The sequence below is a fragment of the Hyaena hyaena genome, unplaced genomic scaffold (assembly GCF_003009895.1).
Source record: "Hyaena hyaena isolate Hyena2069 unplaced genomic scaffold, ASM300989v1 scaffold_17, whole genome shotgun sequence".
In the NCBI taxonomy this organism is placed as follows: domain Eukaryota; kingdom Metazoa; phylum Chordata; class Mammalia; order Carnivora; family Hyaenidae; genus Hyaena; species Hyaena hyaena.
The window spans coordinates 5,012,670-5,036,791 of NW_024080648.1; the positions used below are offsets into that span (position 1 = coordinate 5,012,670).

Below are 24,122 nucleotides of genomic sequence, written 5' to 3' on the forward strand. Positions count from 1 at the left end.
TGATCCAGTCAAAGGAACAAAATAAATCTCTCAAATCAGCCCTAAAAAACAGAAGGTATTTAAATGACTTGAAAAACAATTCAAAATAACTGTCATAAAGAAGTTTGATGACCTCAGGAAAATGATGCAGGAACAAAAATGAGAATATCAACAAAGATATAGAAAATGTATTTTTAAAAATAATCAAACAGAAATTCTAGAGCTGGAAAATACAGAAGCTGAGTTGAAAAATTCCCTAGAGGGGTTCAACAGACTTGATCAACCAAAAGGATGAATCAGTAAACTCAAAAATAGGTCATTCACAATTAATCAGTAAGAGATGGAGTAGAAATAAAAAAAAAGATGAAGTGAAGAAAACCTATGGGACTTGTAGGACACCATCAAGTGGATAAACACACACGTTATGAGATTTCTCCAGAAGGGGAAGAGAGAGGAAAGGAGTGAAAAACTTATTTGGAGAAATAGTGGCTGAAAACTTTCCAACTCTGGTAAAAGCAAAGGCCAGCCAGATCCAAGGGGCCCAAAGGACTCCAGAATAATTTACCCCCAAATGTTCACACAGAATCACATCATAATCAAATTCTCAAATGTGAAAAAAAAAAAAAAACACACAAAGAAAATTTTAAAAGCAGCAAGAGACGGGGTGCCTGGGTGGCTCAGTCGGTTAAGCATCTGACTTCGGCTCAGGTCATGATCTCACAGTTCATGGGTTTGAGCCCTGCATCGGGCTCTGTGCTGACAGCTAGCTCAGAGCCTGGAGCCTGTTTCAGATTATGTGTCTCCCTCTCTCTCTGACCCTCCCCTGCTCATGCTGTCTCTCTCTTTCAGAAATAAATAAAACATAAAAAAAAAAAAAAAAGCAGCAAGAGAAAACCAACTTGACACATACAAGGGAAACTACATAAGACTATCAGCCAGTTTCTCATCAGAAACCATATAGGCCAGAAGGGAATAGGATGATATATTCAAAGCGATACAGGAAAAAAAATCCTGCCAACAAAGAATAGTCTACCCAGCAAAACAGTCCTTTAAAAATGAAGGAGGAGTAAAGACTTTACTAGACATACAAAACCAAAAATCCTTAACAAAATACTAGCAACTCTAATTCAGCAGCACATTAATCATATACTATGACCAAGTGGGATTTCTCCCTGGGATGCAAGGATTGGTCAACATCTGCAATCCAACCAATTAATGAGATAACACCACACTGACAGAACAAAGCATAAAAATTACATGATCAGGCACCTGAGTAGTTCAGTCAGTAGCTTGATTTTGCCTCAGGTCAAAATCTCATGGTCTGTGAGATTGAGCCTCACATCGGTCTCTGTGCTGATAGCATGGAGCTTGCTTGGGATTCACTTTCTCCCCCTCTCTCTCTGCCCCTCCTCTTCTCACACACTCTCTCTCAAAATAAGTAAACATTTTAAAAAATTACATGATCAACTCAACAGATACAGTAAAAGTATTTGAAAAAATCCCATACCCTGTCATGATTAAAAAAAAAACAAGATAGAAATAGAAGGAAATTATTTTAACATAATAGAGATAATATATGTAAGCTTCACAAGTAACATGTTCAGTGGTGAAAATGGAAAGATTTTCCTCTAAGATCAGAAACAAAGCAAGGATGCCCACTCTCATCTCTTTTATTCAATTCATTACTACAAGTCCTACAAGAGCAATGAGACAAAAAAAGAAAAGTCATCCAAATCTGAAAGGAAGACATTTCTTCAGATGACATAATCCTATAGATAGAAAACCCTAAAGATTCTGCAAAAAAAGCTAGTAGAACTAGTCAACAAATTCAGCAAAGTTGCAGGATACAAAATCAACACACAGAAATCAGTCATGTTTCTACTAACAATGAGCAATCCAAGAAGTAAAGTAAGAAAACAATCTCATTTACAGCAGCATCAAAAAAAGAATGAAATACCTAGGCTAAACTTAACCAAGGAGCTGAAAGACTTATACACTGAAATGCACATTACTGAAAGGAATTTAAAAAGATGGAAAGAAATGGAGACATCCTGTGTTCATTGCTCAGAAGATGTAATATTGTTAAATGTCCATACTTCCCAAAGCAATCTACAGATTCAATCTACATCAAACCCTAATGGCATTTTTTTTGTAGAAATAGGAAACAACAACAAAAAACAGATAACCTGATTTTAAAATGGGCAAAGACTTGATTAGACATCCCTCCAGAGAAGACATGCAGATGACCAACAGGTAATATGAAAAGATGCTCAACATCACTCATCATCAGGGGAATATACATCAAACCCACAATGAGGTTATCACCTCATATCTGGCAGGATGGCCATTACAAAAACAAAACAAAACAAAACAGAAAATAACAAGTGTTGGTGACAATGTGGGGTTATTGAAATGCTTATGAATTGTTTCTGGGAATATAAATTGGTACAGCCACCTTGGGGAAAACAACGTAGAGTTTCCCCTCAAAAAAAAAAAAATGGAACTACCATTTGATCCAGCAACCTCCCTTCTAGGCATTTATCCAAAAGAATTGAAAACAGGCTCTTGAAAGATATTTGCATTCCTGTCCTCACTGCAGCATTATTTACAATGGTCAAGAAGCAGAAATAAGTAAATATACATCAGCAGACATATGGATAAGCAAAATGTGGTTTGTACCTACGATTAAACATTTTTCAGCCTTTCAAAAGGCTGGCGTGCAGGGAGTCTGTCGTATGGTACAGCATGGATGAACTGTGAGGACATTATGCTAAGGGAAATAAGCCAGGCACAGGAGGACAAGACTGCATGACCCCATTATACGCCGTATCTAAAGTAGTTCAATTCGTGGAAGCAGCGAGTTGAATGAAGGTTGCCCAGGCCTGGGAGGAGGAGAAACGGGCAGTCCTAATCAATGGGTGTAAAGCTTCAGTCACACACATGAGGAAGTTCTAGAGATCTGCCGTACAAAACTGTACATTTTGTTAACAATACTGTCCTATGCATGTAAAAGTTTGGTAAGAGAGGAGATCTCATGTTACATGGTCTTTTATCACAATAAAAAAGTATGCATGGCTTGGCTTAGCTTCCTGCTGGGTAGGGGGCTTCTCCAGACGTTAATATTTTATCCATCTGTGAATGTTTTCTTCTAAATTCTGTCTTGCCTTTTCACTTTGTTATGATATCTTTGATACCAAAACATTTCTAAAATATTGATTCAGTCAAATTTTAAAACCTTTTTTCAGAGCTTATGCTTTAGCTGTTACTCTCTGTGTTATTCCCTATATTATTTATTACGAACATATTCTATATTTTATTCCAACTGATTTTTTTCTCTTCTTTAAAACTTAATCTATCTGTAATTATGTATATATGTAGGCGTATATGTACATATACATACATATATGTAGGCATATACATACATATATGTACGTATGTTGTGAGGTTTGGATAATTTTTTATTTGTTTTGAAAACCAATTGTCTCTATTATTTATGAAATAATAGATCCTTTCCTCCACTGACTTGCAAAGCCATCTCTATCATAAATCTAGTTTCCATGGTGTGCACAGATGTGTTTCTGAGCTCTTTATTCCCTATCATTGATCTGTTGGCTCATTTTACTCCCACGCCACGCAGTTTGATTGGCTGTGGTTTTGTAATACCTCTCGTCTCCGACAGGAAGCTCCCTGCAACCCCTCCTTGTTCTTTATTTTCAGTTGCTGCTGGAACGTTTCAGTTTCAGGATTGACTCTCTCCAGCCCTACAGACGGTGTGGTGCTCAGAAGTTCTCTGGCAGCTGACTGGACTCTGGACCCTCCCCACAGGGATGGTGTATTTCCAAGCCCTAGACTCGAAGTCATGTGGATCAGATCCCCATCTCGAGAGAATCTGTTTCCTCTCCTGGTACCTGACAACGGGTCCATTTCCAGCTGTGACCCCAGGCTATTTTCTAGCCTCTATCTACTATGAAGCACGTTCTCAGCCTCTGATTCACACAGCTTCCCAGCCTCCTGCTATATGTGGTGCATATCGGCAGCTCCCAGGGGACCACAAAGCGTCAACCTCCCTCCCCCTTGCTGCTACTTTATGGTCTTCTCCCTGAATGTTTTGGGTTCCTTTGATTCCTGCTCACAATGATTTTTCTTTCCTATTTTTAAGCACACCTATATGGTCTTAATATCTTTTTATTATTTTATCTGTCATTTATATATTAGGGAAGAAGGGGAAGTTTTCTGTGCACATTGGATCCACCATTAAAAATTGTAGAAGTGTATTTTTTAGGATGGGAAGATATTTATGATATATGTAAGGGGGAAATTACCAAACAGGACACATGGCTATTCTTATTTAAAATACTAGTAAGTAGGGGCGCCTGGGTAGCTCAGTTAAGAATCCAACTCTTAATTTTTGTCTCACGTCATGATCTCACAGTTTTGTGAGTTCAAGCCCCACATCAGGCTCCGTGCCCTCCACGATGGTGCAAAGCCTGCTTGGGATTGTCTTTCTCTCCCTCTCTCTCTACCCCTCCCCCATTCACACTATCTCAGTCTCTCTCAAAATAAACTTTTGGGAAAAAATACTAATAAGTAAAATATGAGCACATGTGAATGTGTAAATGGAGACTACATTCATTCTTTTCAGGCTGATTGGAAAGAGGTGGGTTTTGGTTACACCAGATGCTATACGAGAAGAACTACAAGAGAAAGAACAAAAAGGAATCTTTTCGTGCTGCTCATTTAGTCCTTTCGAACTGCAGGGACCCCACCACCTTTCCAAACGCTGCAGTGGCTCTCTGCTCTCATCTGACAAACCTGGCATAAATACGACAACTCCTGTGACAGTCATGGGACCACTTGCCTTGTCATCCCCTCAGAGATCTCTGCTTTACTGTGTCATCCACAGGACCTGGTTCCTGTCTCTCCTTTACTGCTGTCACTGCTAGCTGTTGCAGCCATATCTCCCTGTCCTCCTCTGTAATCAGCTTCTGCTTACTCGCGGCTCTGACTGCCCCATGGCTTCTGTCCAAGGCCTTTTCTCTGAGTATTCCTCCTCCTCCAGGTCCCTCTATTACTATGCCCTCTATCTCCACTGTTCTCCTGTTCCGGCTCCAAAAGAAGGATCTGATTCTTCATTTGGTTCTTCACTATTCAGAGCTGCTCAGAGTTCCCGGAATAGTAAGTGGTTGTTGCTCTTTAATACAACATGGTGCACAAACGTGCCGATGTGTGTCTCCGGTAGCCCTGTGCGGGGCGAGTCAAGTATGTGGGCAACGACATCTAGCCTGTGGGGGGATCACTCACTCTAGAAGACGCTACTAAAGTGGAAATAAACCAAACATTTGTCTTCACAGCCAAACTGATAGGATGACAATAATGATCAAGTCCGTCGTGTAAAACTTGGAATGATATGGTTATGATGATGCTGACAGCCTCTCTCATTTGCATAGCAAATATAGTATAAAATGGGATTTTATACATTTTCTCTTACTTGATTTCTATGGCAATTCTGTATAGACAAGACATGAGTTATTATCCCCATTTTATAGTTGCGAAACTGGCACTCAAGAGAGACTGAGTAAAATTGTGGAGTATAAATAGGATTCAGAAATGTTGACTAAGGTCCATTGTTTTTCCCAGTATACTTTAAAACCCAATAATAAAAATGTGAATTATTTCCTTTGGGAAGCACCATTATACCCTCTTCAGTCGCTTGAATAATAGGACATACATACAATTCAACTCACAACTATATTCCCATATGTTCAATTCAATTCAATTTAATCTATTTGTTTCCTTTTCTTCTCCCAGTTCTATCATTTTATTATGGAAGTGATGCTTTGGGGATGTCCAGTCCTGACATTTTTACACCCCTATCATATGACACTTTGACTTCTTGAAGCACATCTGGGGCAATGGGAGGACCTGCTTTATCCAAATATTCCTTCCTGGAGAAGGAAGGAATGTTTCATATACAATAGTTTTAAAACTCAGCTCAAGTCATGATCTCCCAGTTTGTGGGTTGAACCGTGTTGGGCTCTGTGCGGACAGTTCAGAGCCTGGAACCAGCTTTAGGTGGAGTCTCCCTCTCTCTCTGCGACTCCCCTGCTCGCTCTTGCTCTCTCTCTCTCAAAAATAAACATTAAAAACCTTAAAAAATTAAATATTATTGTTAGGGCACCTGAATGGCTCAGTCAGTTAGGTATCCAACTTCAACTCAGATCATGATCTCAGGGTTCATGAGTTTGAGCCCCGCATCAGTCTCTCTGCTTTCAGTGCAGAGCCCACTTCAGATCCTCTGTACCTCTCTCTCTCTCTGCCCCTCCCCCCAAAATAAAATTTTTTAAAAATATATTAATATTACGTTCACTATACTATACTGCTGCCAGCAATATTCTCATAACAAAATTTCTAAGACCCATCCCCCAGAGTCATATCTTCAGTTTAGCATAAAACATGATATATCAGTCAGTTTTATATTTGATGGTAAATTAAAAAAAAATTTACTACAATTAATTAAGCAAATAGAGGTTGATTGTTTTCTAACATTCAAAGAAGTCCTGAGTTGAGCAGACAGGTCCAGACAGGCACTTTAAGATGCCATCAGAGAACCAACCTATTTAGATCATTTCTGCATCTCCTGGTCACAAGATGGCTGCCATATTTCCAGGCATTAGGTTCTGTTTTTTCAGACAAAGAGCCTTCTTAGAAAGCCCTATACAGGAGTTCCCTCAAAGTCAGGATCTCGTCACTGGAAATAGTTAGCATGGCAACTCATCTCTGCAAAAACAGCTGGGAAATTGGGGGCCAGACTCGTCTTGACTTCTCATGATCAGTCACAATCCATTACCCAAGGCTGGACTCATGGCTGCTCCAAACAAAAGTGAGATTTGGTTGTGGTAATAGAGCTGGCCATGTGAGGATCAAACATTATGTAGTGAAGTAACGAATACGCAAGCTCAGAGAAAATGAGGAAATGAGGCCAGGTCGTCTTAAGAAGGGAGAGGGGAGGGGCACCTGGGTGGCTCAGTCGGTTAAGCATCTGACTCTTGGTTTCAGCTCAGGTTGTGATTTCACAATTTGTGGATTCAAGCCCTACATTGGACTCTGTGATGACAGCGTGGAGCCTGCTTGGGATGCTCTCTCTCTGCAGCCTCCTGCTTGCACTCACTCTCTCTCAAAATAAATAAACATTTTTGATTAAAAAAAAGAAGTGGGTGAGAAAAAAAAAAAAAAACCCACGGGTGCTTCTAGCCACACTCCGAAATGTGGGAAGAGCAGATTGATTTACCTATTCCTGAACTGAATGAAACAGGAGAAATATTTCCAAACTTTGCTTTGGTCGAAAACAACATTTATGTCTATTCCCCATATTTTAAAGTGGATTTTATTGTTTTAAAAAGCTTTGGAGCCCTATAATCTCACAAGGCACAGAGGGCTATAAGTGGGATGGCTTCTGAACAGTATATGGCTGGTCCGGGAGGGCACTGTCAACTGGTATCGTTTTACCAAGAAGCTTATGATGATTCAAATTACTTAAATGTCTCAGAGTCATTTTCGTAATCTTTATTGACAATTAGCTTTAATGGCAAAATGAAATAGTCAGGCAGCAGTAAGTCTGGAGCAAATAGCTCTTCTGTTATAAAAGAAATTCAGTGGTATAAAGGCAAGTTTACCAAATCTTGGACCCTTTCTCATAGGATCCAAAGTGGTATGAAGCTAAGATTATGGTAAGAAGCTGAGGAAACTACAGTCACTGAATTCATTAGCAGAATTAATGTTCCATGTGGTGTTCACGCTGTTGCTTTACAAACTACGATAATTAATACAAAATGGGGTACGATAATGAATGGTATTTTAGTAACTTCTTTGCCAGTGTGTATTGCTAGTATTAAAGGCTCCCATTGTTTTGTTGTTTTTGCTTCTTAGAAGGCACTTTGCCAGTAGCTAGCCTATATTTAATGTCCTTGCTTATTGACTTTGTCAAAGTTAACAGAACTGTAATTTGCCTCTCAGTCACTGTCTTAAAATTAGAGAACACAAGAACTGGGGAGGATTTCAATCATCGTTTCCCAGTGGAAAGACAGTTCCAATCTTGGTCAGAATATGTGTTCTTGTCGCAGGAGACTGACCCCCATGTTGCATGGCATTTATCATCCCTGGTCGCTAAGCACTAAATGCCAGTGGCACCCCCTCAATCATTTTGATGACCCCATACAGTCCCACGCATTCCCAAATATCCCCTAAGGACACAGTTAGGCCATAAACAGATCCAAAGAATGTCTTAAATTTACAGATGTCCAGGATAAGATGCTCAGTGGCCTGGCTCATACAGTAATTGGTGATGGAGACAGCGCTGGAACCCACGACTAGGACTCAGGAGAGCATCACGTGACATCAGGTTTTCTCTGCCATCGAATGGAAAGCTGGTAATGTCCTCTGTTGCTGAGAATAGCTAGTGAATCCATGTTGCTGCAAAACTGAGCCTCCAATTCAACCAAAGCCAACGTTACTCATTAGCGGAGAGTCATCTGTGACAAATGGCATCTTAAAAAATAAGTAAGGAGGGGCGCCTGGGTGGCTTAGTCGGTTAAGCGTCCGACTTTTCGCTTAGGTCATGATCTCGCGGTTCGTGGGTTCGAGCCCCGCGTCGGGCTCTGTGCTGACTGCCAGCTCAGAGCCTGGAGCCTGTTTCAGAGTCTGTGACTCCCTCTCTTCTGACCCTCCCCTGTTCACGCTGTCTCTCTCTCTCCAAGAAATAAATAAAACATTAAAAAAAAAAAAAAAGTAAGGAGAAGTAATTCCATATCCGGGCTCTAGCCTAGATGTTATTTGGAGAGAGCTTGCATTTCCTACAGGGTCTGGCAAAGGGCAAGGGTGTTTGTCTAAGGCTGTTTGGGGTGAGGGCAAAGTCAGAGTGCTTCCATAACCAAGGCAGCTGGGGACCCCGAGAAGCACTCGAATGCCATGTTCACAGACTCTGAACAAAGAACTCAAGTTCTATTTGCAGTAATACTTTTGCTATTTCTTTATCCCCTATGAGCTTTTATTTGGTGGGGTTTCACTCCCCTGGCCGTGGCTTCCTCCTTAGCAGTGAGGCAACTTCCATCCACTATTTTCTGTATCCCTGTTGGGCTACTTGCTAGTCACCCAAGTCCATGTTCTATTATCGCTTAGTTTTTCCACAAAAGGGGACACAAAAGAGCAGCCACAGTGTGACCTGCATGATGCTAAATGTGGGGATACAGCCGGAAGATACAGGTGGTTCACAGAAATGCGCAGGACGGATGTGTGGCTTTGGAAAGCCGGGCTCACATTCAAACCCAGCCATGTTATAGTCTTCATTTGGTCATATCCCACCTCTCAGCCCATTTTCTCACTTCCAAAAGTAGGGGACACACGTACATTCCAGAGCTACAATAGGCATTACATAGAAATTGTGTGAAAATTCCAAGCAAGTGCCTAGCACATACATTTCCTTCTGCTTCAGGAAGTGCTGTGTCCTAATGATCATTTCTCCACTGCCCTCAGCTAAGACTTTGAGCGAGCTATGTAACCACAGTTTCCTCATCTATAAAGTGAAGTTGACACCCACCTTATCAACAGGTAACAGGGAAATTCAGAGGGGTGTTACGAGTTTGAGTGATCCGACAGAAACAAAGAGATTCACATGGATCTTAATCCAGTCTTTTATACTTAATTGAAATTTTAATCTAAGAGCGCATACACACTAATATGTTTAACTTGTTTTAGATTCATAGCATCGGGCACAGAATTAGAATAACACAAACTCAATTCTGATAATGGCATATGCTTTGCATTATTTTTCAAAACTAATCTGTGCACACTTTTTTAAAAAAATGTTTATTTATATTGAAAAAGAGAGATATAGAGAGCAAGCAGGAAAGGGGCAGAGAGAGAGAGAGAGACAGAATCCCAAGCAGGCTCCATGCTGTCAATGCAGAGACTGATTCAGGGCTCAAACTCACAAACAGTGAGATCATGACCTGAGCTGAAATCAAGAGTCCAATGTTTAACTGACTGAGGTAGCCAGCCACCCCGTAACACTTTTTTATTTTCATTGATGCCATTTATGTCACCGCAAACCTCACATCACACACAGAAAGATTCCTTTCTTGTTCTTTTAAAATAAGCCCTCAAAACATTTAAACATAAATTACATCTCAATTCAGTTTTAAGATTCTATGATGTCTTGGTGATCAACATAATCGTCCTGGGGTGAATGCAGATATTCCTGGGAACTATGCAGAATTAGCTTAGTGTAATAGAATAATCAAATATTTCAAAGTCTGGCCTGGATTCAAATCCCAACCTCTCCATTGACTAGCAGTAGAATTTCAGAAAAATTGTCCAAAAATCTCTAGAGTTCTTCATTTCTAAACTATGTATCTCACAAAATTTGTGTGTGAACCTGTAACTTTGACTGTCTGTGGAAGTTGTAACAGGATTAAGTACTCAGGAAAGACTTTCCAGTAGCAGCTTGGACTCAGGATAAGAAAGGCCGCGTGTTCCTTCTTAGTCTGGCTAACTTCTAGTCACCTTCCAAGACTTTGATCCCAGGATGCCTTCTCCGGGGGGCTCCAGACCACTACCGACCCGTTTACTGATTCACAGATGGGCTGGGCATTTTTTTCTAGCACTCCCCTGACACTCTGTGTTTACCCATCTCAAATCACCAACCACCCAAGCCAGCTGCCATGTTATGCCTGTTTGCCTCTGCCACCCGACAAGCCTCGCACACTCCAGGGACCGCTCTCACCCCAATGCCCTTGTCCCTCACATGTCTTAGGTGTTAACCATATACTTGATATCTGAAACTTGAATGGGATAAAGACACAAAGTTCTATAAAGCCACACCCCAAAAGTGCTGAAACACCTTCCTCTCCCATTCTCTCACCAGCCCGGAGAGCCGCCATCTAATCACTGGAGCACAGAATGTTGAAGTCATTTGATAATGGTGCTAGTAGTGCCAAAAAGCAAATGAAAAGAATCTCTAAGGCGTTGTTTTTCTCTTGAATCTGAAAGCCAGTGTGCGAGCTGTCAGCTCTTGTGGCAAGAAATGATAGTCCCTTTAGGACAAACAAGAGATAATTTCTGGTTGCTTCTTCCTTTCTGTGGCACTCTATGAGGCTATTCCTCCCCCAAAATGAATACAGGCGATAAAAGTAAGGCTATGGTATTTTTAAGAACATTATCTATCTGAGGTCCTCGTGGAAGTGGTACAAGCCTTAGGTAAGTCTGCCTATAAACCTGTCATTCCATTGGATGTTTATCTCCATAGGTCTTGCTTGGTTTCCTCTCTGGTCAGGGAGGCCAGATAGGCCTGTGAGGACAATCTTGTCTTCATGGAACAGGTGATGGGGGAAAAGGAAAGACAAAGTATCTATTACTAACTTATTCTGGCAAAGCCTTTATGTCTTTTGCATACATCATTTTATTTAATCCTCTCAGAAGCCCCGTGAGGTAGTTAAGCAGTTCATTATCTTAGTTTTACAGATGTAAGCCCAGAGACTCAGACATATTCCGTAACTTGCCCAAGGTCACACAGACTGTAAGAAGCTCCCGGTGCCATATGGACCTCCCACACAAGAAAATTTCTCTGCAAGAAGTCACCAGGTGGCACACGGTTCTTTCATTCATTCACAGGCTTTGGAGTCACACAAAGGGACCGAGTCCCGGGCACAGAATATACAATCTGCGTGCAAGCTAATTACCGAATCTTTTTAAGGCTCCATTTCTTATCTGAAAATGGAGATTATAAAAATGCCTGCCTCACAGGATTGTTTGGAAGATAAAATGAGATGACGCACGTGCTCAACACAGGACAGCTACTCTGGCTCAACACGTTTCTACCGACAAAGCATCCCGGTCGGAGGCGAGAGCCAGTGTCAAAGTCAACCCTCTAAAAAACAACGAGCACTGTTGTCATAGTGATATAAACCAAGTTCTATAGGAATGCGCATGAGGAAATGATGGATTCTGTCTGAGGGAGCAGAGAGGATGCTCCAGAGATGGTGACATTTGAGCTCAGCCTTCAGGGACCTGCCATGCCTCCCTGGTTTGGGGAGATGGTATCACTGGCATGGCGAGCTCTGTAAACAAGACTTGGGATGTGACAACATGTAGCCAGACAGATATGCACTGTGGGGTGGCTGAGGGGAAGAGCAGGGGATCCAGCTACAGCTGCAGGTTAGAGTCAGAGTGAGAGGAATCTGTCACATCAGGCTCCATTCCTGGAGCTGGGAGTCCCCAGCACTCCCTCAGGAGGGGAGCCACATGCGCTCATTTGCATGTTGGAAAGAGAACCGGGGAGGCCAGCTGGACCACAGATCGGAAGGGAGAGAGCTGCAGGTAGGAAGACCACAGTGACTATGCAGGGACACAGGACGAACAAGAGTGTGGGAAGGGAAGAGAGAGCAGGGGGGCTTCCCTCTGACGGGATGGATTGCAGGTGTTAGTGATGCGGCCCGCGCTCATTTCTCTCGGGCAATGCAGTTTAGTGTTCTGTCCTCTTCTTCAGACTTAAGAGTCTGACAAATTTAAGGCAGCCATCTCCCTCTCTCTCTGACCCTCCCCTGCTCACGCTGTCTCTCTCTCTCTCTCTCTCCTAGAAAAAAAAAAAAGTTTAAGGCAGCCACGAAGGATTGAAGTGAGAAGGCTCTGAATATAAGAACAAGCAAAAACTAAAGGTAGTTTGTGAGCTTGCAACAAGGTAATGTTCCTTGCTCTCGAAGCCCCTAGTTTACTATAAAAATACCTCCAATATGGCATCAAAATACAAACAGCTAGGGGCGCCTGGGTGGCTCAGTAGGTAAAGCGTCTGACTTTGGCTCAGGTCGTGATCTCATGGTTCATGAGTTCGAGTCCCACATCGGGCTCTGTGCTGCAGCTCAGAGCCTGGAGGCTGCTTCGCATTCCGTGTCTCCCTCTCTCTGCCCCCTGCCTACTCACACTCTGTATCTCTCTCTCTCAAAAATACATAAACGTTAAAAAATTTAAAAAAAAAAAACAAACAGCTATTGGGGTTGTCATTTTTTAAATGGACTGTGGAAACTGTGTATTTCATTTTCCCAAGGCTCTGCATTTCAATAGTCTTTTGGAAAAAGTCTGTTGGTCAAAATCAAGTCATTAGGGGGGTGCCTGGGTGGCTTAGTCGGTTAAGCGTCCGACTTTCGCTTGGGTTTCGACGTGGGTTCGAGCCCCGCGTCAGGCTCTGTGCTGACTGCCAGCTCAGAGCCTGGAGCCTGTTTCAGTCTGTGACTCCCTCTCTCTCTGACCCTCCCCTGTTCACGCTGTCTCTCTCTCTCTCTCCTAGAAATAAATAAAACATTTGAAAAAAAAAATCAAGTCATTAGGAAACAGAATACTGAGAGGAGTTTTATTCTGGAGCTATTTCACACCTTTCCCCCAAAACACAGATCGCAGAATTAGCATGAATTGTCCTATGCCCAGGTGCAATCAAACTCTCCAAGATGCTTAAGGATCAAGGATACTTGTGGATTTTAGAGGTAGAAGACATTTATTTTCAGCTTTTTGTTTCAAGCAGAGAGGCTGAAGGCTCAAAGCACAGAAGCTTTAAAAAGGCTTGTGAACTGGGGCACCTGGGTGGCTCAGTTGGTTAAGCATCTGACTTCAGCTTGGATCATGATCTCATAGTTCGTGGGTTCAAGCCCTGCATCAGCCTCTGTGCTGACAGCTCAGAGCCTGGAGCCTTCTTCAGATTCTGTGTCTCCCTCTCTCTCTCTGCCCCCTTCTGGCTCACTTGCTCTCTCAAAAATAAACATTAAAAAACCATTTAAAATAAAAATAAAAAGGCTGTGAACTGGTCATTTTAGTTCAAGGTTTGGTTAGGAGCTGACAGGGGAAAGGTGTGAATATATATATTAATTAATACTTATATTACTTTATAATGAGTAAACATTCAAAGAGCAACCGAGGATATTTCAAAGCAGAGAAAAATGATGGACTCTGTGATGAATGGCGTTGGAACAGTGAGCTGGCCATGTAGAAAAACAAAACTCCAGACTGCCACATACTCATGAATCCTAAATAGACTCCAAATGGAAAATAATACATATACTAACAGAAAATATTTTTAGAATGTTTTTCTAAAAACAAAAGTTATGATTTTAAAATAGGAAAGATATTCCTAGGCATAAAATATTATTAAGAGCCAGAGAGGAAAAAATATCAATAAATTTGACCATATAGAAACTTTGGTGAATATATATAATAAAAATATATATTGATAAAATCAAAATCAATCTGAGTAAAAAACCGCTGATAACATGCGTAACCACCCTCCCGCCACCTGGCTTCCACACCTCTATCTGCAGGAGTTAAAAGTTGCTCTAGAACTCTGTGTGCTCATAATAAAGCTCCCTTTTCTCCCAGTTTCAGTTCCTCACATCCCCTTGCACCCACTCCCAGAGCTTCACCTCCTTTACCCTCTTGGAGATCATCAGCATTGATTTCCATTATGATCTTTATCCGTGTTAATCTGGATCACCTCAAGAAGCCCAGATTTCCCTCATTATCTAGACCCTTACTCCCATGTGGCCCATTCACCTCCATTTCTGGCTTCACCCCTCGCACACCCCTAATTCCTAAAATCGTCCTGCCATGCTGTTGGTCAAATTCAGATCTCCTATATGCTTACTTCTTCTTTGAACATTTCCATCAACCCCCTGCTCCAACTGTAACCTGGCTGGCCCCGAGCACAGTACTTCCTCATAGCCCTATCCAGGGGTGTCTTTTCTCTCTCTGCCCCTTCTTACTCTCTAGACCTGGAAATCAGGTGGGTGTCCTCCCTCTGATTGCCATGACTGGGCCATCGGTTCTCTCTCCTCAACTTGAGAACTCATGTCCTAAGACTGGCACTTCCTGTTACAGTCATCCATTGGCCCAGACCACCTTTCCCATTTTCAAAGACTTTTGAGGTGCCTATTTGCTTCTTTAATTCTCTTTAATGCTACTCTTGTCCTAACTATTTGTGATTTCAACATATGCAGAGGTGATCCTTGTAACATCCTGGCATCTTTGACCTCTGGGTTCTTTCACCTCTTTTCCTCCAATGATCATGTCCTTCACCTCATTGCAGCCACTGACCCTCCCATGGCCAAGCATCTCATTACCAATAAATGCAACCCCTCTACAGTCCAATATCAGGCATTCTGCTCTTTTACCACCTGGCACCTTTGTCTTGAACTTCCAGCCCCTAGAACTGTGAGAAAATAAATTTCTGTTGTATAAGCCACCCATCTGTGGTATTCTGTTGTAGGGCTGTAGCAAAAATACATCTGGCAAGATTCCTCTTTCCCCTAATTTCCCTTGTGTAGCTGCACAATTGAACTTGACTCCACCACCACCAGCAACAACAACACCCAAGTGTGGTGACTGGTGTCACATGACACTCAAGACTAATCATGTCAAGTGGGCCCTGGTGTTTCAGGGCAATCATTCTTCATGTGCCTAGTCCCCTTCTCTCTTTCCGTTATGTGCAGCTATCTCATACCTTGTCTTCTCTCCTCAAGCCTCCAACATCCCCTTGACCCTCACCTTCAGTGAATGATGTTGTTTCCTCTCTTGCTGAGAGAATAGGAACAATCACAGGAGACCGTTCTCAAGCTCTCACCACATCTCCTCACTTAGCCTACATACTTTCTATTTAGCTTATTTATTTTTTGTCTCTTTCCAATAAATGTAAGCTATATGAGAGCAAGGATTATATCTATTTTGTTCATTGCACTATCTCCAATGCCTGTAACATAATAATAGCCCCTCGATAAATATTGTTAGAATAATGAACAAATGGATATGACAGTGGACTAATTTCCTTATTATACACAAAAACTCTTACAAATCCTTAAGAAAGAGAATAATTAGACAAAAAGTATGAACAGGGAGCTGATGGATTGAAGAAATATAAATGGCCAATAAGTATAAAAATGCATTCAACATTGTTCATAAAAAGGCAACTCAAATTCCATGTATCAGAGTGGTGAAAATTTTAAATCTTGATAAAACTCAGTGTTGGTAAGGATACAAGGAAACAGGCACTTTCACCTACTATTGGTGGAAGTGTAAGTTGGCATTCTCTCTCTTTTTTAATGTTTATTTATTTTTGCGAGAAGAGAGAGACAGAGTGTGAGCAGGGGGTGGGCAGAGAAAAAAGGAGACACAGAATCTGAAGCAAGTTCCAGGCTCTGAGCTATCAGCACAGAGCCTAGTACGGGACTCAAACTCACTGACCTGGAGATTATGACCTGAGTTGAAGCCAGATGCCTAACCAACTGAGCCACCCAGACACCCCTATTGGCATTCTTTTTTTTTTTTTTAACAATATCTACCAAAATTTAAAATAAATACTCCTTGCACCAGTGTGCCAAGATTATATGTTATAGGATGCTCATTCACAGCTTTGTTTGGTATTTGTTTGTTTGTTTGTTTATTTATTTATTTATTTAGTTTTTTTTGAGAGAGAGTGACAGCATGCACGTGCACTAGCAGGGGAGAGACAGAGGGAGATGGAGAGGGGATCTTATCCAGGCTCCATGACAGTGTGGAGCCAGATGCAGGGCTGAGCATGTATCATGAGCATGTATCATGGTGAGATCATGACCTGAGCTGAAATCAAGAGTCAGATGCTTAACCCATGCTGCCCCCACAGTTTTGTTTGCAATAGCAAGTATTAGATTTAAATTAATATCATGCTGTTTAAATTTGAGACATTCATTCAAGGAAATGCTTTGTAGCCATAATACGAAAAATATACAAGCACCTGGGGGGCTCAGTCAGTTAAGTGTCCGACTCTTGGTTTCGGCTCAGGTTATAATGTTATGATTCTTGACGTCATGATGTCACGGTTCTCAAGTTCAAGCCCCACTTCAGGCTCTATGCTTACAACTCTCTCTCCTTCTCTCTCTGTACCCCTCTCCATTCACACACTTTCTCTCAAAATAAATAAATAAACTTTAAAATAGTTTAAAATGAGGGGTGCCTGGGTGGCTTAGTCAGTTAAGCATCTGACTTGGGCTCAGGTCAGGATCTCATGGTTCATGGGTTTGAGCCCTGTGTTGGGCTCTGTGCTGACAGCTCAGAGCTTGGAGCCTGCTTCAGATTCTGTGTCTCCTTCTCTCTCTGCCCCTCCCCAGCTCGCACTCGGTCTCTCTCTCTCAAAAACAAATAAACATTACCAAAATTTTTTTTCATTTATTTAAAAAATAGTTCAAATTTAAACATTGCTGCTATGAAAAGATGTTCATTATAGTCAACATTCAAGCAATAAACAATCTATAAAATGTGTGTGTGTATGTGTTTCCATTAAATATCTCTCAAAGGCTATATAAGAAGCAGTTAATACTTATTTTTTCTGAAGAGTAGTTCCAGGGTGGGTAAGGAATGGGAGTCCTTTGGTTGTCTTATTCTTTAGTGTTTACTTTTCATAACATGTATTATTATTTTATTTTTTACAAGAGAGAAAGAAGCACCTTAAAAAGCAATGGTCAAGTTCTTTTCCCTTTTATAATTTCAATGTTGTGTATATGTGAATACATACATACATATCACATTTTATGCAGTGCATGGAGTTAAAACAATTTCATATCAGTTAATGGATCCAGGTTTTTTTTTTTTTAATTTAAAGCTGTTTTCAGAAGGCAAAAACAACCTGTCAGGATAGTTGATTAAATGCCTACCTCCCAACCCCCACATACACACATATAAATTCAATAATGGGAAAAAATCATTCAGATCATTTGTTTGGCATTTTGAAAACAAAGAAGCCAATCAATAAACCACTTCTCAGCTGTGTGTGTGTGTGCGTGTGTGTGTGTGTGTGCTATTCTTTAGACAAGTACTATGTTTCTGGGTTTAGATAGAGAAGTCTATTTCATATAGACTTCATATGTACCTACTAATTGTCCATCATAGGACTGGGTGCTTTAAGTAACCTAAGTCTCTCCTTCAAGATACTTTAATCTTTATAAAGGTAGAAATACACACACACACACACACTCACACACACAGGAAACTATGAGGAAAGACTTAATCAAAGAATGAAGACTAGAGAGGCCACAAGCAGAAATCAAGCCACATAACCAACCATCAATGCCTTCCTTCTAAGAGCCGGCCTTTGAAATCACAGTTTTAATATAATAGTTCATGCATTCCAGTAAATTATGACAAATCAGAAATGCTGCTACTAAAATGGACCCCTGAGGCAAAACTCCTTACCAGACCAATTTGAATTCAAACTGACAGCAGAATATACACGGAGAGGAAAATAGCTGACACCATCTCCAGCACTGTTTTATAAAGATAATTAACTCTTATTTATTCAAATATATGAAGGTACTGCACCGTGAAAGGTATTGCATAGTGAGTCTTTGGGGATGTTGCTAAAGATACAAGCCTTTCAGGATATTCCCTCCCCTCAACTCACCCTTCCTGAATTATTATGCCCATTACCAACCACACGTCTAGATCAGAAAATTACTGAAATGCATATTGAACAGAGCAATTTATCTGTGACTGAAAATATCTCAGAGTTAATAGAGCTCCACTGATGAGATCTAAACAAGAGCACAGAATGTGGTACCTAATTTACAACAGTATTATTTAGCGACATAAATTTAACCACAAGCAATGTGTATCGTGAGCATCATGAATAAACACAAGAGGAAAATGGGGAGAAACAAGGAGTTACACACAATGTGCTTCTACCAAAGAGAGAGGGATCACAGAGCCATCACATCAGTGCTTGATACATAGTCAACCTTCAAACTGGTGAAAGTAATTAAACCAGCAAATTAAAAATCCTGTTTCCCAGATCCAGACTCTCCGATAAGTAAGTCAACTCTTTTGTGCATTTTAAGGCTGTCTTAAAAGATTCCCACAGAAAAATATTTCTCCATCAACCTGCCATGGTGCCTGAAATTATCACTGTTAAAAATTTAAGGATTTGGAGATGTTTGGGTTTCCAAGATACCCCTATTAAATCTCTGAGAGAAAAATGATTCTTCATCAACTAACTTACTAGTGGGAATGATACATCCTAAAACTATTAAATATGTAGACAAAAGGTATCTTAGTAGTACAACTACTCCCTTCCCTGAAATGTATTAGACGAGCTAAATTGAGACCCAAGGTCACAAAGCTAACTGTTGGAACTGGAACTAAGGTCCAATGTATTTAATTCCCCATCTAGTGCCTTTCCCCTACCCTGTGCCTCAGTTTCTTTCCAAGGGTCTACAAGAACAAGACATAGGAGAGATACCTGAATCCAGAAACACGAATTACGGAAGTATATTCCCTGTAAGCAAAAGGGAAAGCAGCATAAAGTAACCTTGCTAATGTCACAATGTTGCTCTGGTAAGCTCTAAGAACAATGGACCTCGTTTGTTTGTTTTCCATCAAATGCACAGCTGACCAAAGTAGACCAGAATCAAAGCTCAGCATTGGCAGGGCTCTTTAAGACCCTGTGTGCAATTGTTAAGGATGTTATTGGTTGCTGGTGATTTTACTTGAGCAGTCCCCACTGTAAAATCCAAAAATTAGGGGTGCCTGGGTGGCTCAGTCAGGTAAGCATCCAACTCTTGATCTTGGCTCAGGTCATGATCTCACTGTTTGTGAGTTCAAGCCCCGAGTCAGGCACTGCACTGACAATGCTGAGATTCTCTCTCTCTCTCTCTCTGCCCCTCCCCTGCTCATGTGTTCTCACTCTCTCTCTCTCAAAATAAATAAATAAACTTTAAGAAATCATTTTAAAAACATAAAAATTAACACTGGTCCTTCAGGCCAAAGTCACTATTCCTCAAATTGATCATCTCACCGCTTCCAGGATTAGGTTATTATACAAGACCTGTATATACTTAAGTGGTCATGGCAGCGCCATATTGAAGGACCTATATAAATGGTTGGCAAATCAGCAAACCAGAGGCAGCAAGGAGAATGGAAAGAATTTGAGGGTTGATATATTCCTGAAGAAACCAAAGTAGTCTTCATTTAAGAAAATCAGAATATGGTTAGATGGTTTTGCACCTAACTGATAGCTTAGCAGTATTTTCCCTTTAAATTCTATTGCTGAGAGTCTCCTCAATCTTTTTAGAGCTCAGTGTCATTAGAGTTTTTAAACCAGAACTTCTGGTCAAGATGACACAGTATCTTCATGCTTTGCTGCGTTCCCTCTCTCTCTCCCTCTCTCTCAACCCCTGATCAAAACCAACAGCAATGGGAGATAACCAAATGAGCATAGTCCATATGAAAAAAACAAGATTGACCTCTTGGACCAAAAGCTGAATAGGATTTCAGAATAGTGGGGGGTCAGAGGTTGCTGCCTGGCTGGGATCGGGGTCAGGAGGCCAGCAGCATTGAGTGAGGTGTCACCACGTCAGAATGTCAAGGATGAACAGTGTTTCCCCCAGATGCACCTGCAGTCAGGTGGATGGAGAGCCCACGGACTGGGTGGGTGGGGAGGGGCTCTCTGTTCTTGAAAAGATACTGAACACATTGTTGCCCAGCCTGTACCTGGAGCCACGGTCAATGGACACGGGGAGGAGAGAATAAGTTAGTCTTCAAGTGGGGCTTGAATTATGTTTTCCCTTTGTCAAAGTGAATAAACCTGAAATATCCACCAAGGTCCTCACGTGCCAATATTCCCCAAATTCCATTATAATAAGATCGGGTTTGCCAGGCAAGGGAGAGTGAATCCTCTCTCAGCCCCATCAACCAAAGTTCACCAGTGACCCACCTGTAGCCTGACAAAGTCAGGTTTATTGGCTTATTGCTATGAAGTGGCCTCATCACAGAAGAATGGTGAGTGTCTTACCAAACAAAAGGGAAAACTAGAATTAGTACAAGATCAGGGGAAGAAGGGTGGAGCTTGGATGGAATTGTGAAGTGTACAGTTTAGCAGCATTAGATATATTTGCATTGCTGTGTGTCCATTACCACCATCTTCTACAGAACCCTTCATTTCACACAACTGAAACTCTGTATCCTTTAAACATTAACTGCTCTTCCTTCCCCCCACCTCTGACCCCCAGCCCCTGGCAACCACTCTCCTGTTTTCTGTCTCTACGACTACCCTAGGCATCTCATATAAGCGGGACCTTTCAGTCACTGTCCTTCTGTGACTGCCTTATTTTACATAACATGATGTCCCCGAGGTTCATCCATGTTGTAACATGTATCAAAATTTCTTTCCTTTTTAAAGCTCAATAATATTCCATTGTATGTATCTATCACGTTTTGCTTTTTCACGCACCAGTCCATGGACACTTGGGTTGTTTCCACATTTTTGGCTGTGCGGAATAACTCTCCTATGAACACCGATACACAAATACCTGTTTGAGTCCCCGCTTTCAATCCTTTTGGGCTTGTATCCAGAAATGGAATTGCTGGGCCATATGGTAATTCTGCACTGAGCTTTTTGAAGAACTGCCAGACTGTTTCCACAGTAGCTGCACGATTTTACATCCCCACTAGCAATGTTAAAATTTCTCCACATCCTCACCAACACTTGCTATTTTTCATGTTTTTGATTATAGCCATCCTAGTAGGTATGAAATGGTATCTCTCTGCGGAATGAACCATTGTTTGGATAGGCTCCGCGCTAAGCAGGACTGTGTGTAAAAGGTTGGGACCAGCAAGAAGACTTGGATCTGATTTTCTTGGAAACTGCAGAGTGAAGTTAATGTGAAATGTGTTCAGAAACCCTTTATCTGAGCCTCTGTGCCTGGTTTGGTAATTGAGGCTGCTTCCCTGTTGCAAAGTGACTCATCTTCCAGGCAAAAGTGGAAAGCTCATTCTTGCTGATATAATTTCATACCTCAAATTTTTAGACAATCTATGATTTTGGGAAACAAGGCTTCTCGGTGAATAAAAGAATGATGCCTTAAAGATCGGAGTTGTGACATTTTACAATGGCAGAGTGTCCTTGGGAGAAATACTGGTTCCTCTTACCTTTGCAGTTGGCTTTATCTGTTATCTGTTACCCCAGAGTGATCATTAACATGGCAGGTGCTTCGATTTATTATTCTGAACTAAGTTTTACTTTCTCAGTATCAAGGATACAATAGAAAGGAAGAAAGAAAATCATAAGTAAAAATCTCCCTGCTCAAAATGAACCTACAAACCAAAATTCTAACAATAAGAGAGATGCTAAGAGACAGTCACATGGCTATGACCACATCGGCACCAGACCGACAGCAAATATGATGTTGGGATCTGCCTTTGTTACCATTAGCCAGCAGGGTGACTTAGTTACAGCATTAGCTTTGCTTGGCTTTTTAGTTTCATCTCTACAAAAGGGAGTTAACAATAGGACTCATTTGGGGATCCTGGGTGGCTCAGTTGGTTAAGCGTCCAACTTTGGCTCAGGTCATCATCCCATGGTTCATGAGTTCGAGCCCCGTGTTGGGCTCTGTGCTGACAGCTCAGAGTCTGGATCCTGCTTGGATTCTGTGTCCCCCTCTCCATCCCTCCTCTGCTTGCTCTCTGTCTCTCTCTCAAAAATAAACATTACATTTTTTTAATTAAAAAAAAGCAATAGGACTCCCTCAATAATCTTGTTATTGGACAATTCAAGGAGGTAGTGAGAAAAGCTTAAAATTCAACATGCTTTTCAAAGACATAGTATTTATTCTTCTCTGAACAAAACATTCGGAGATCAGGGATATTGCACCCAGTCCTGCTTCCTTGTTAAATGAGACTCAGAGACATTTTCTGCTGCCAAATCATGGCAGAGTCTGAGCAGGATCCACCTCTGAGATCCTCCTCCTCCAAGTATTTTCTGCTCTTCCAAAGAGTCATTTCACCCATTTAGACTTTATGTTCATGGATAAAGATATAGTTGGTAATCTCTTACTATTTCAGCCTTTCTTCTTAAGTAGAAGAAACAGCTAGGGAGTCCGTGAGCCTGAAATGCCAACTGTGTGATTTCCATCCATCACTACATAATTAGCAATTAGCCGAGCACAACAAAGGAGATCCTGCTATGAATACCTCTCCACGCAATCCAGACAGGAAGATCATGTTTATTTCTTCCTCACAAAGTGCAAATTGGGAACCATCCAAGTATTCAGCAAGAATAAAGTACAACATTTAAATGAACTGTTTAGAAAGATGATGGGGATGCTTTGTGCAAAATAGTCAGGGCTTCTTTGGGGACCTTGTTTTCCCTGAGATCCCGCTTCCTGAGCTCAGGTTGACTCTCCAAAGAAGGATTTAAGAGACTTTTTTTTTTTTTTTAATGAAAATGGAGCATTGTTCTGGGTAATGACTTCAGACCCTAGACTATAGTTAGCAGCTAATGAGGATTCAAGCTGAAAGATAATATCTAAGAGAGGAACTGATCGGCCCTTTCCACTTTGTTTCTTCAATGCTGAAAGCCAAGTAGAGCAGTCCCAGGCTGGCATGAAAGGCAAAGTAGACCAGTATGACCAATGCATCTTTCAGCTCTGCGATTAGTCTAATAATCGCTCTGCCCCCTAATTTTCCTGCCACCGCGGGAACTATAAATGGCATTCTGTGAGGCCACAAATTGCTAGGGAGCACTTTGTGCATGAGGGGAATTCTCTCATTGTGTAAATGGATCAGTTCCCACCCTAAAATTATTGGCCTCTCTCTGACAAAATGATGCCGGAGCCTTATTACTGCCTACTGGGTTGTGTAAAATTGACTAATTTTACAGGTTTTCCTTTTTAGCTTGCTATCTTATGATCCCTGAATGTGGGAGTTGCCAATTTTGGTCCAACCCATGGTCCAACTAGTGGAGTGGTCATTTTCTTCCTTTCTCTTTTAGAGATGGTCATCCCCAGAACTGTAATGGTCCAGGAAAAGAGAGTAGCTACCCTCAGGGTAATCAGCAGAAAGTACATTTCTGTACTCTTTCCCCCCATGATTCTAGACCTAAACACTCTAAAATATCTCCCCCATCCATCTACCTCCCACTCTCCGGCCCCATTGGACCCCCTCCCTGCCCCCACACACAAAAGATTCACTGTTAAGGGTTTGCCTAAATTCTCACACTCTCACCAGGCACCCTTTCTTGGCCTCTCCAGGAGAGGTTTACACGTCCTTCTTTGCTCTTGCTTCTAAAGTAGCTCTGCTCACTTCTCTCTGGT

The 24,122-nt window shown here is 41.4% G+C and overlaps 1 non-coding gene across 1 annotated transcript; it reads left to right on the forward strand.

The window, feature by feature from the left end:
- The first annotated feature begins 13,135 nt into the window (after window positions 1-13,135).
- On the forward strand, window positions 13,136-13,210 carry TRNAE-UUC. Its single transcript has one exon. It is a non-coding gene; the product is annotated as a tRNA-Glu (tRNA).
- Window positions 13,211-24,122: the final 10,912 nt, after the last annotated feature.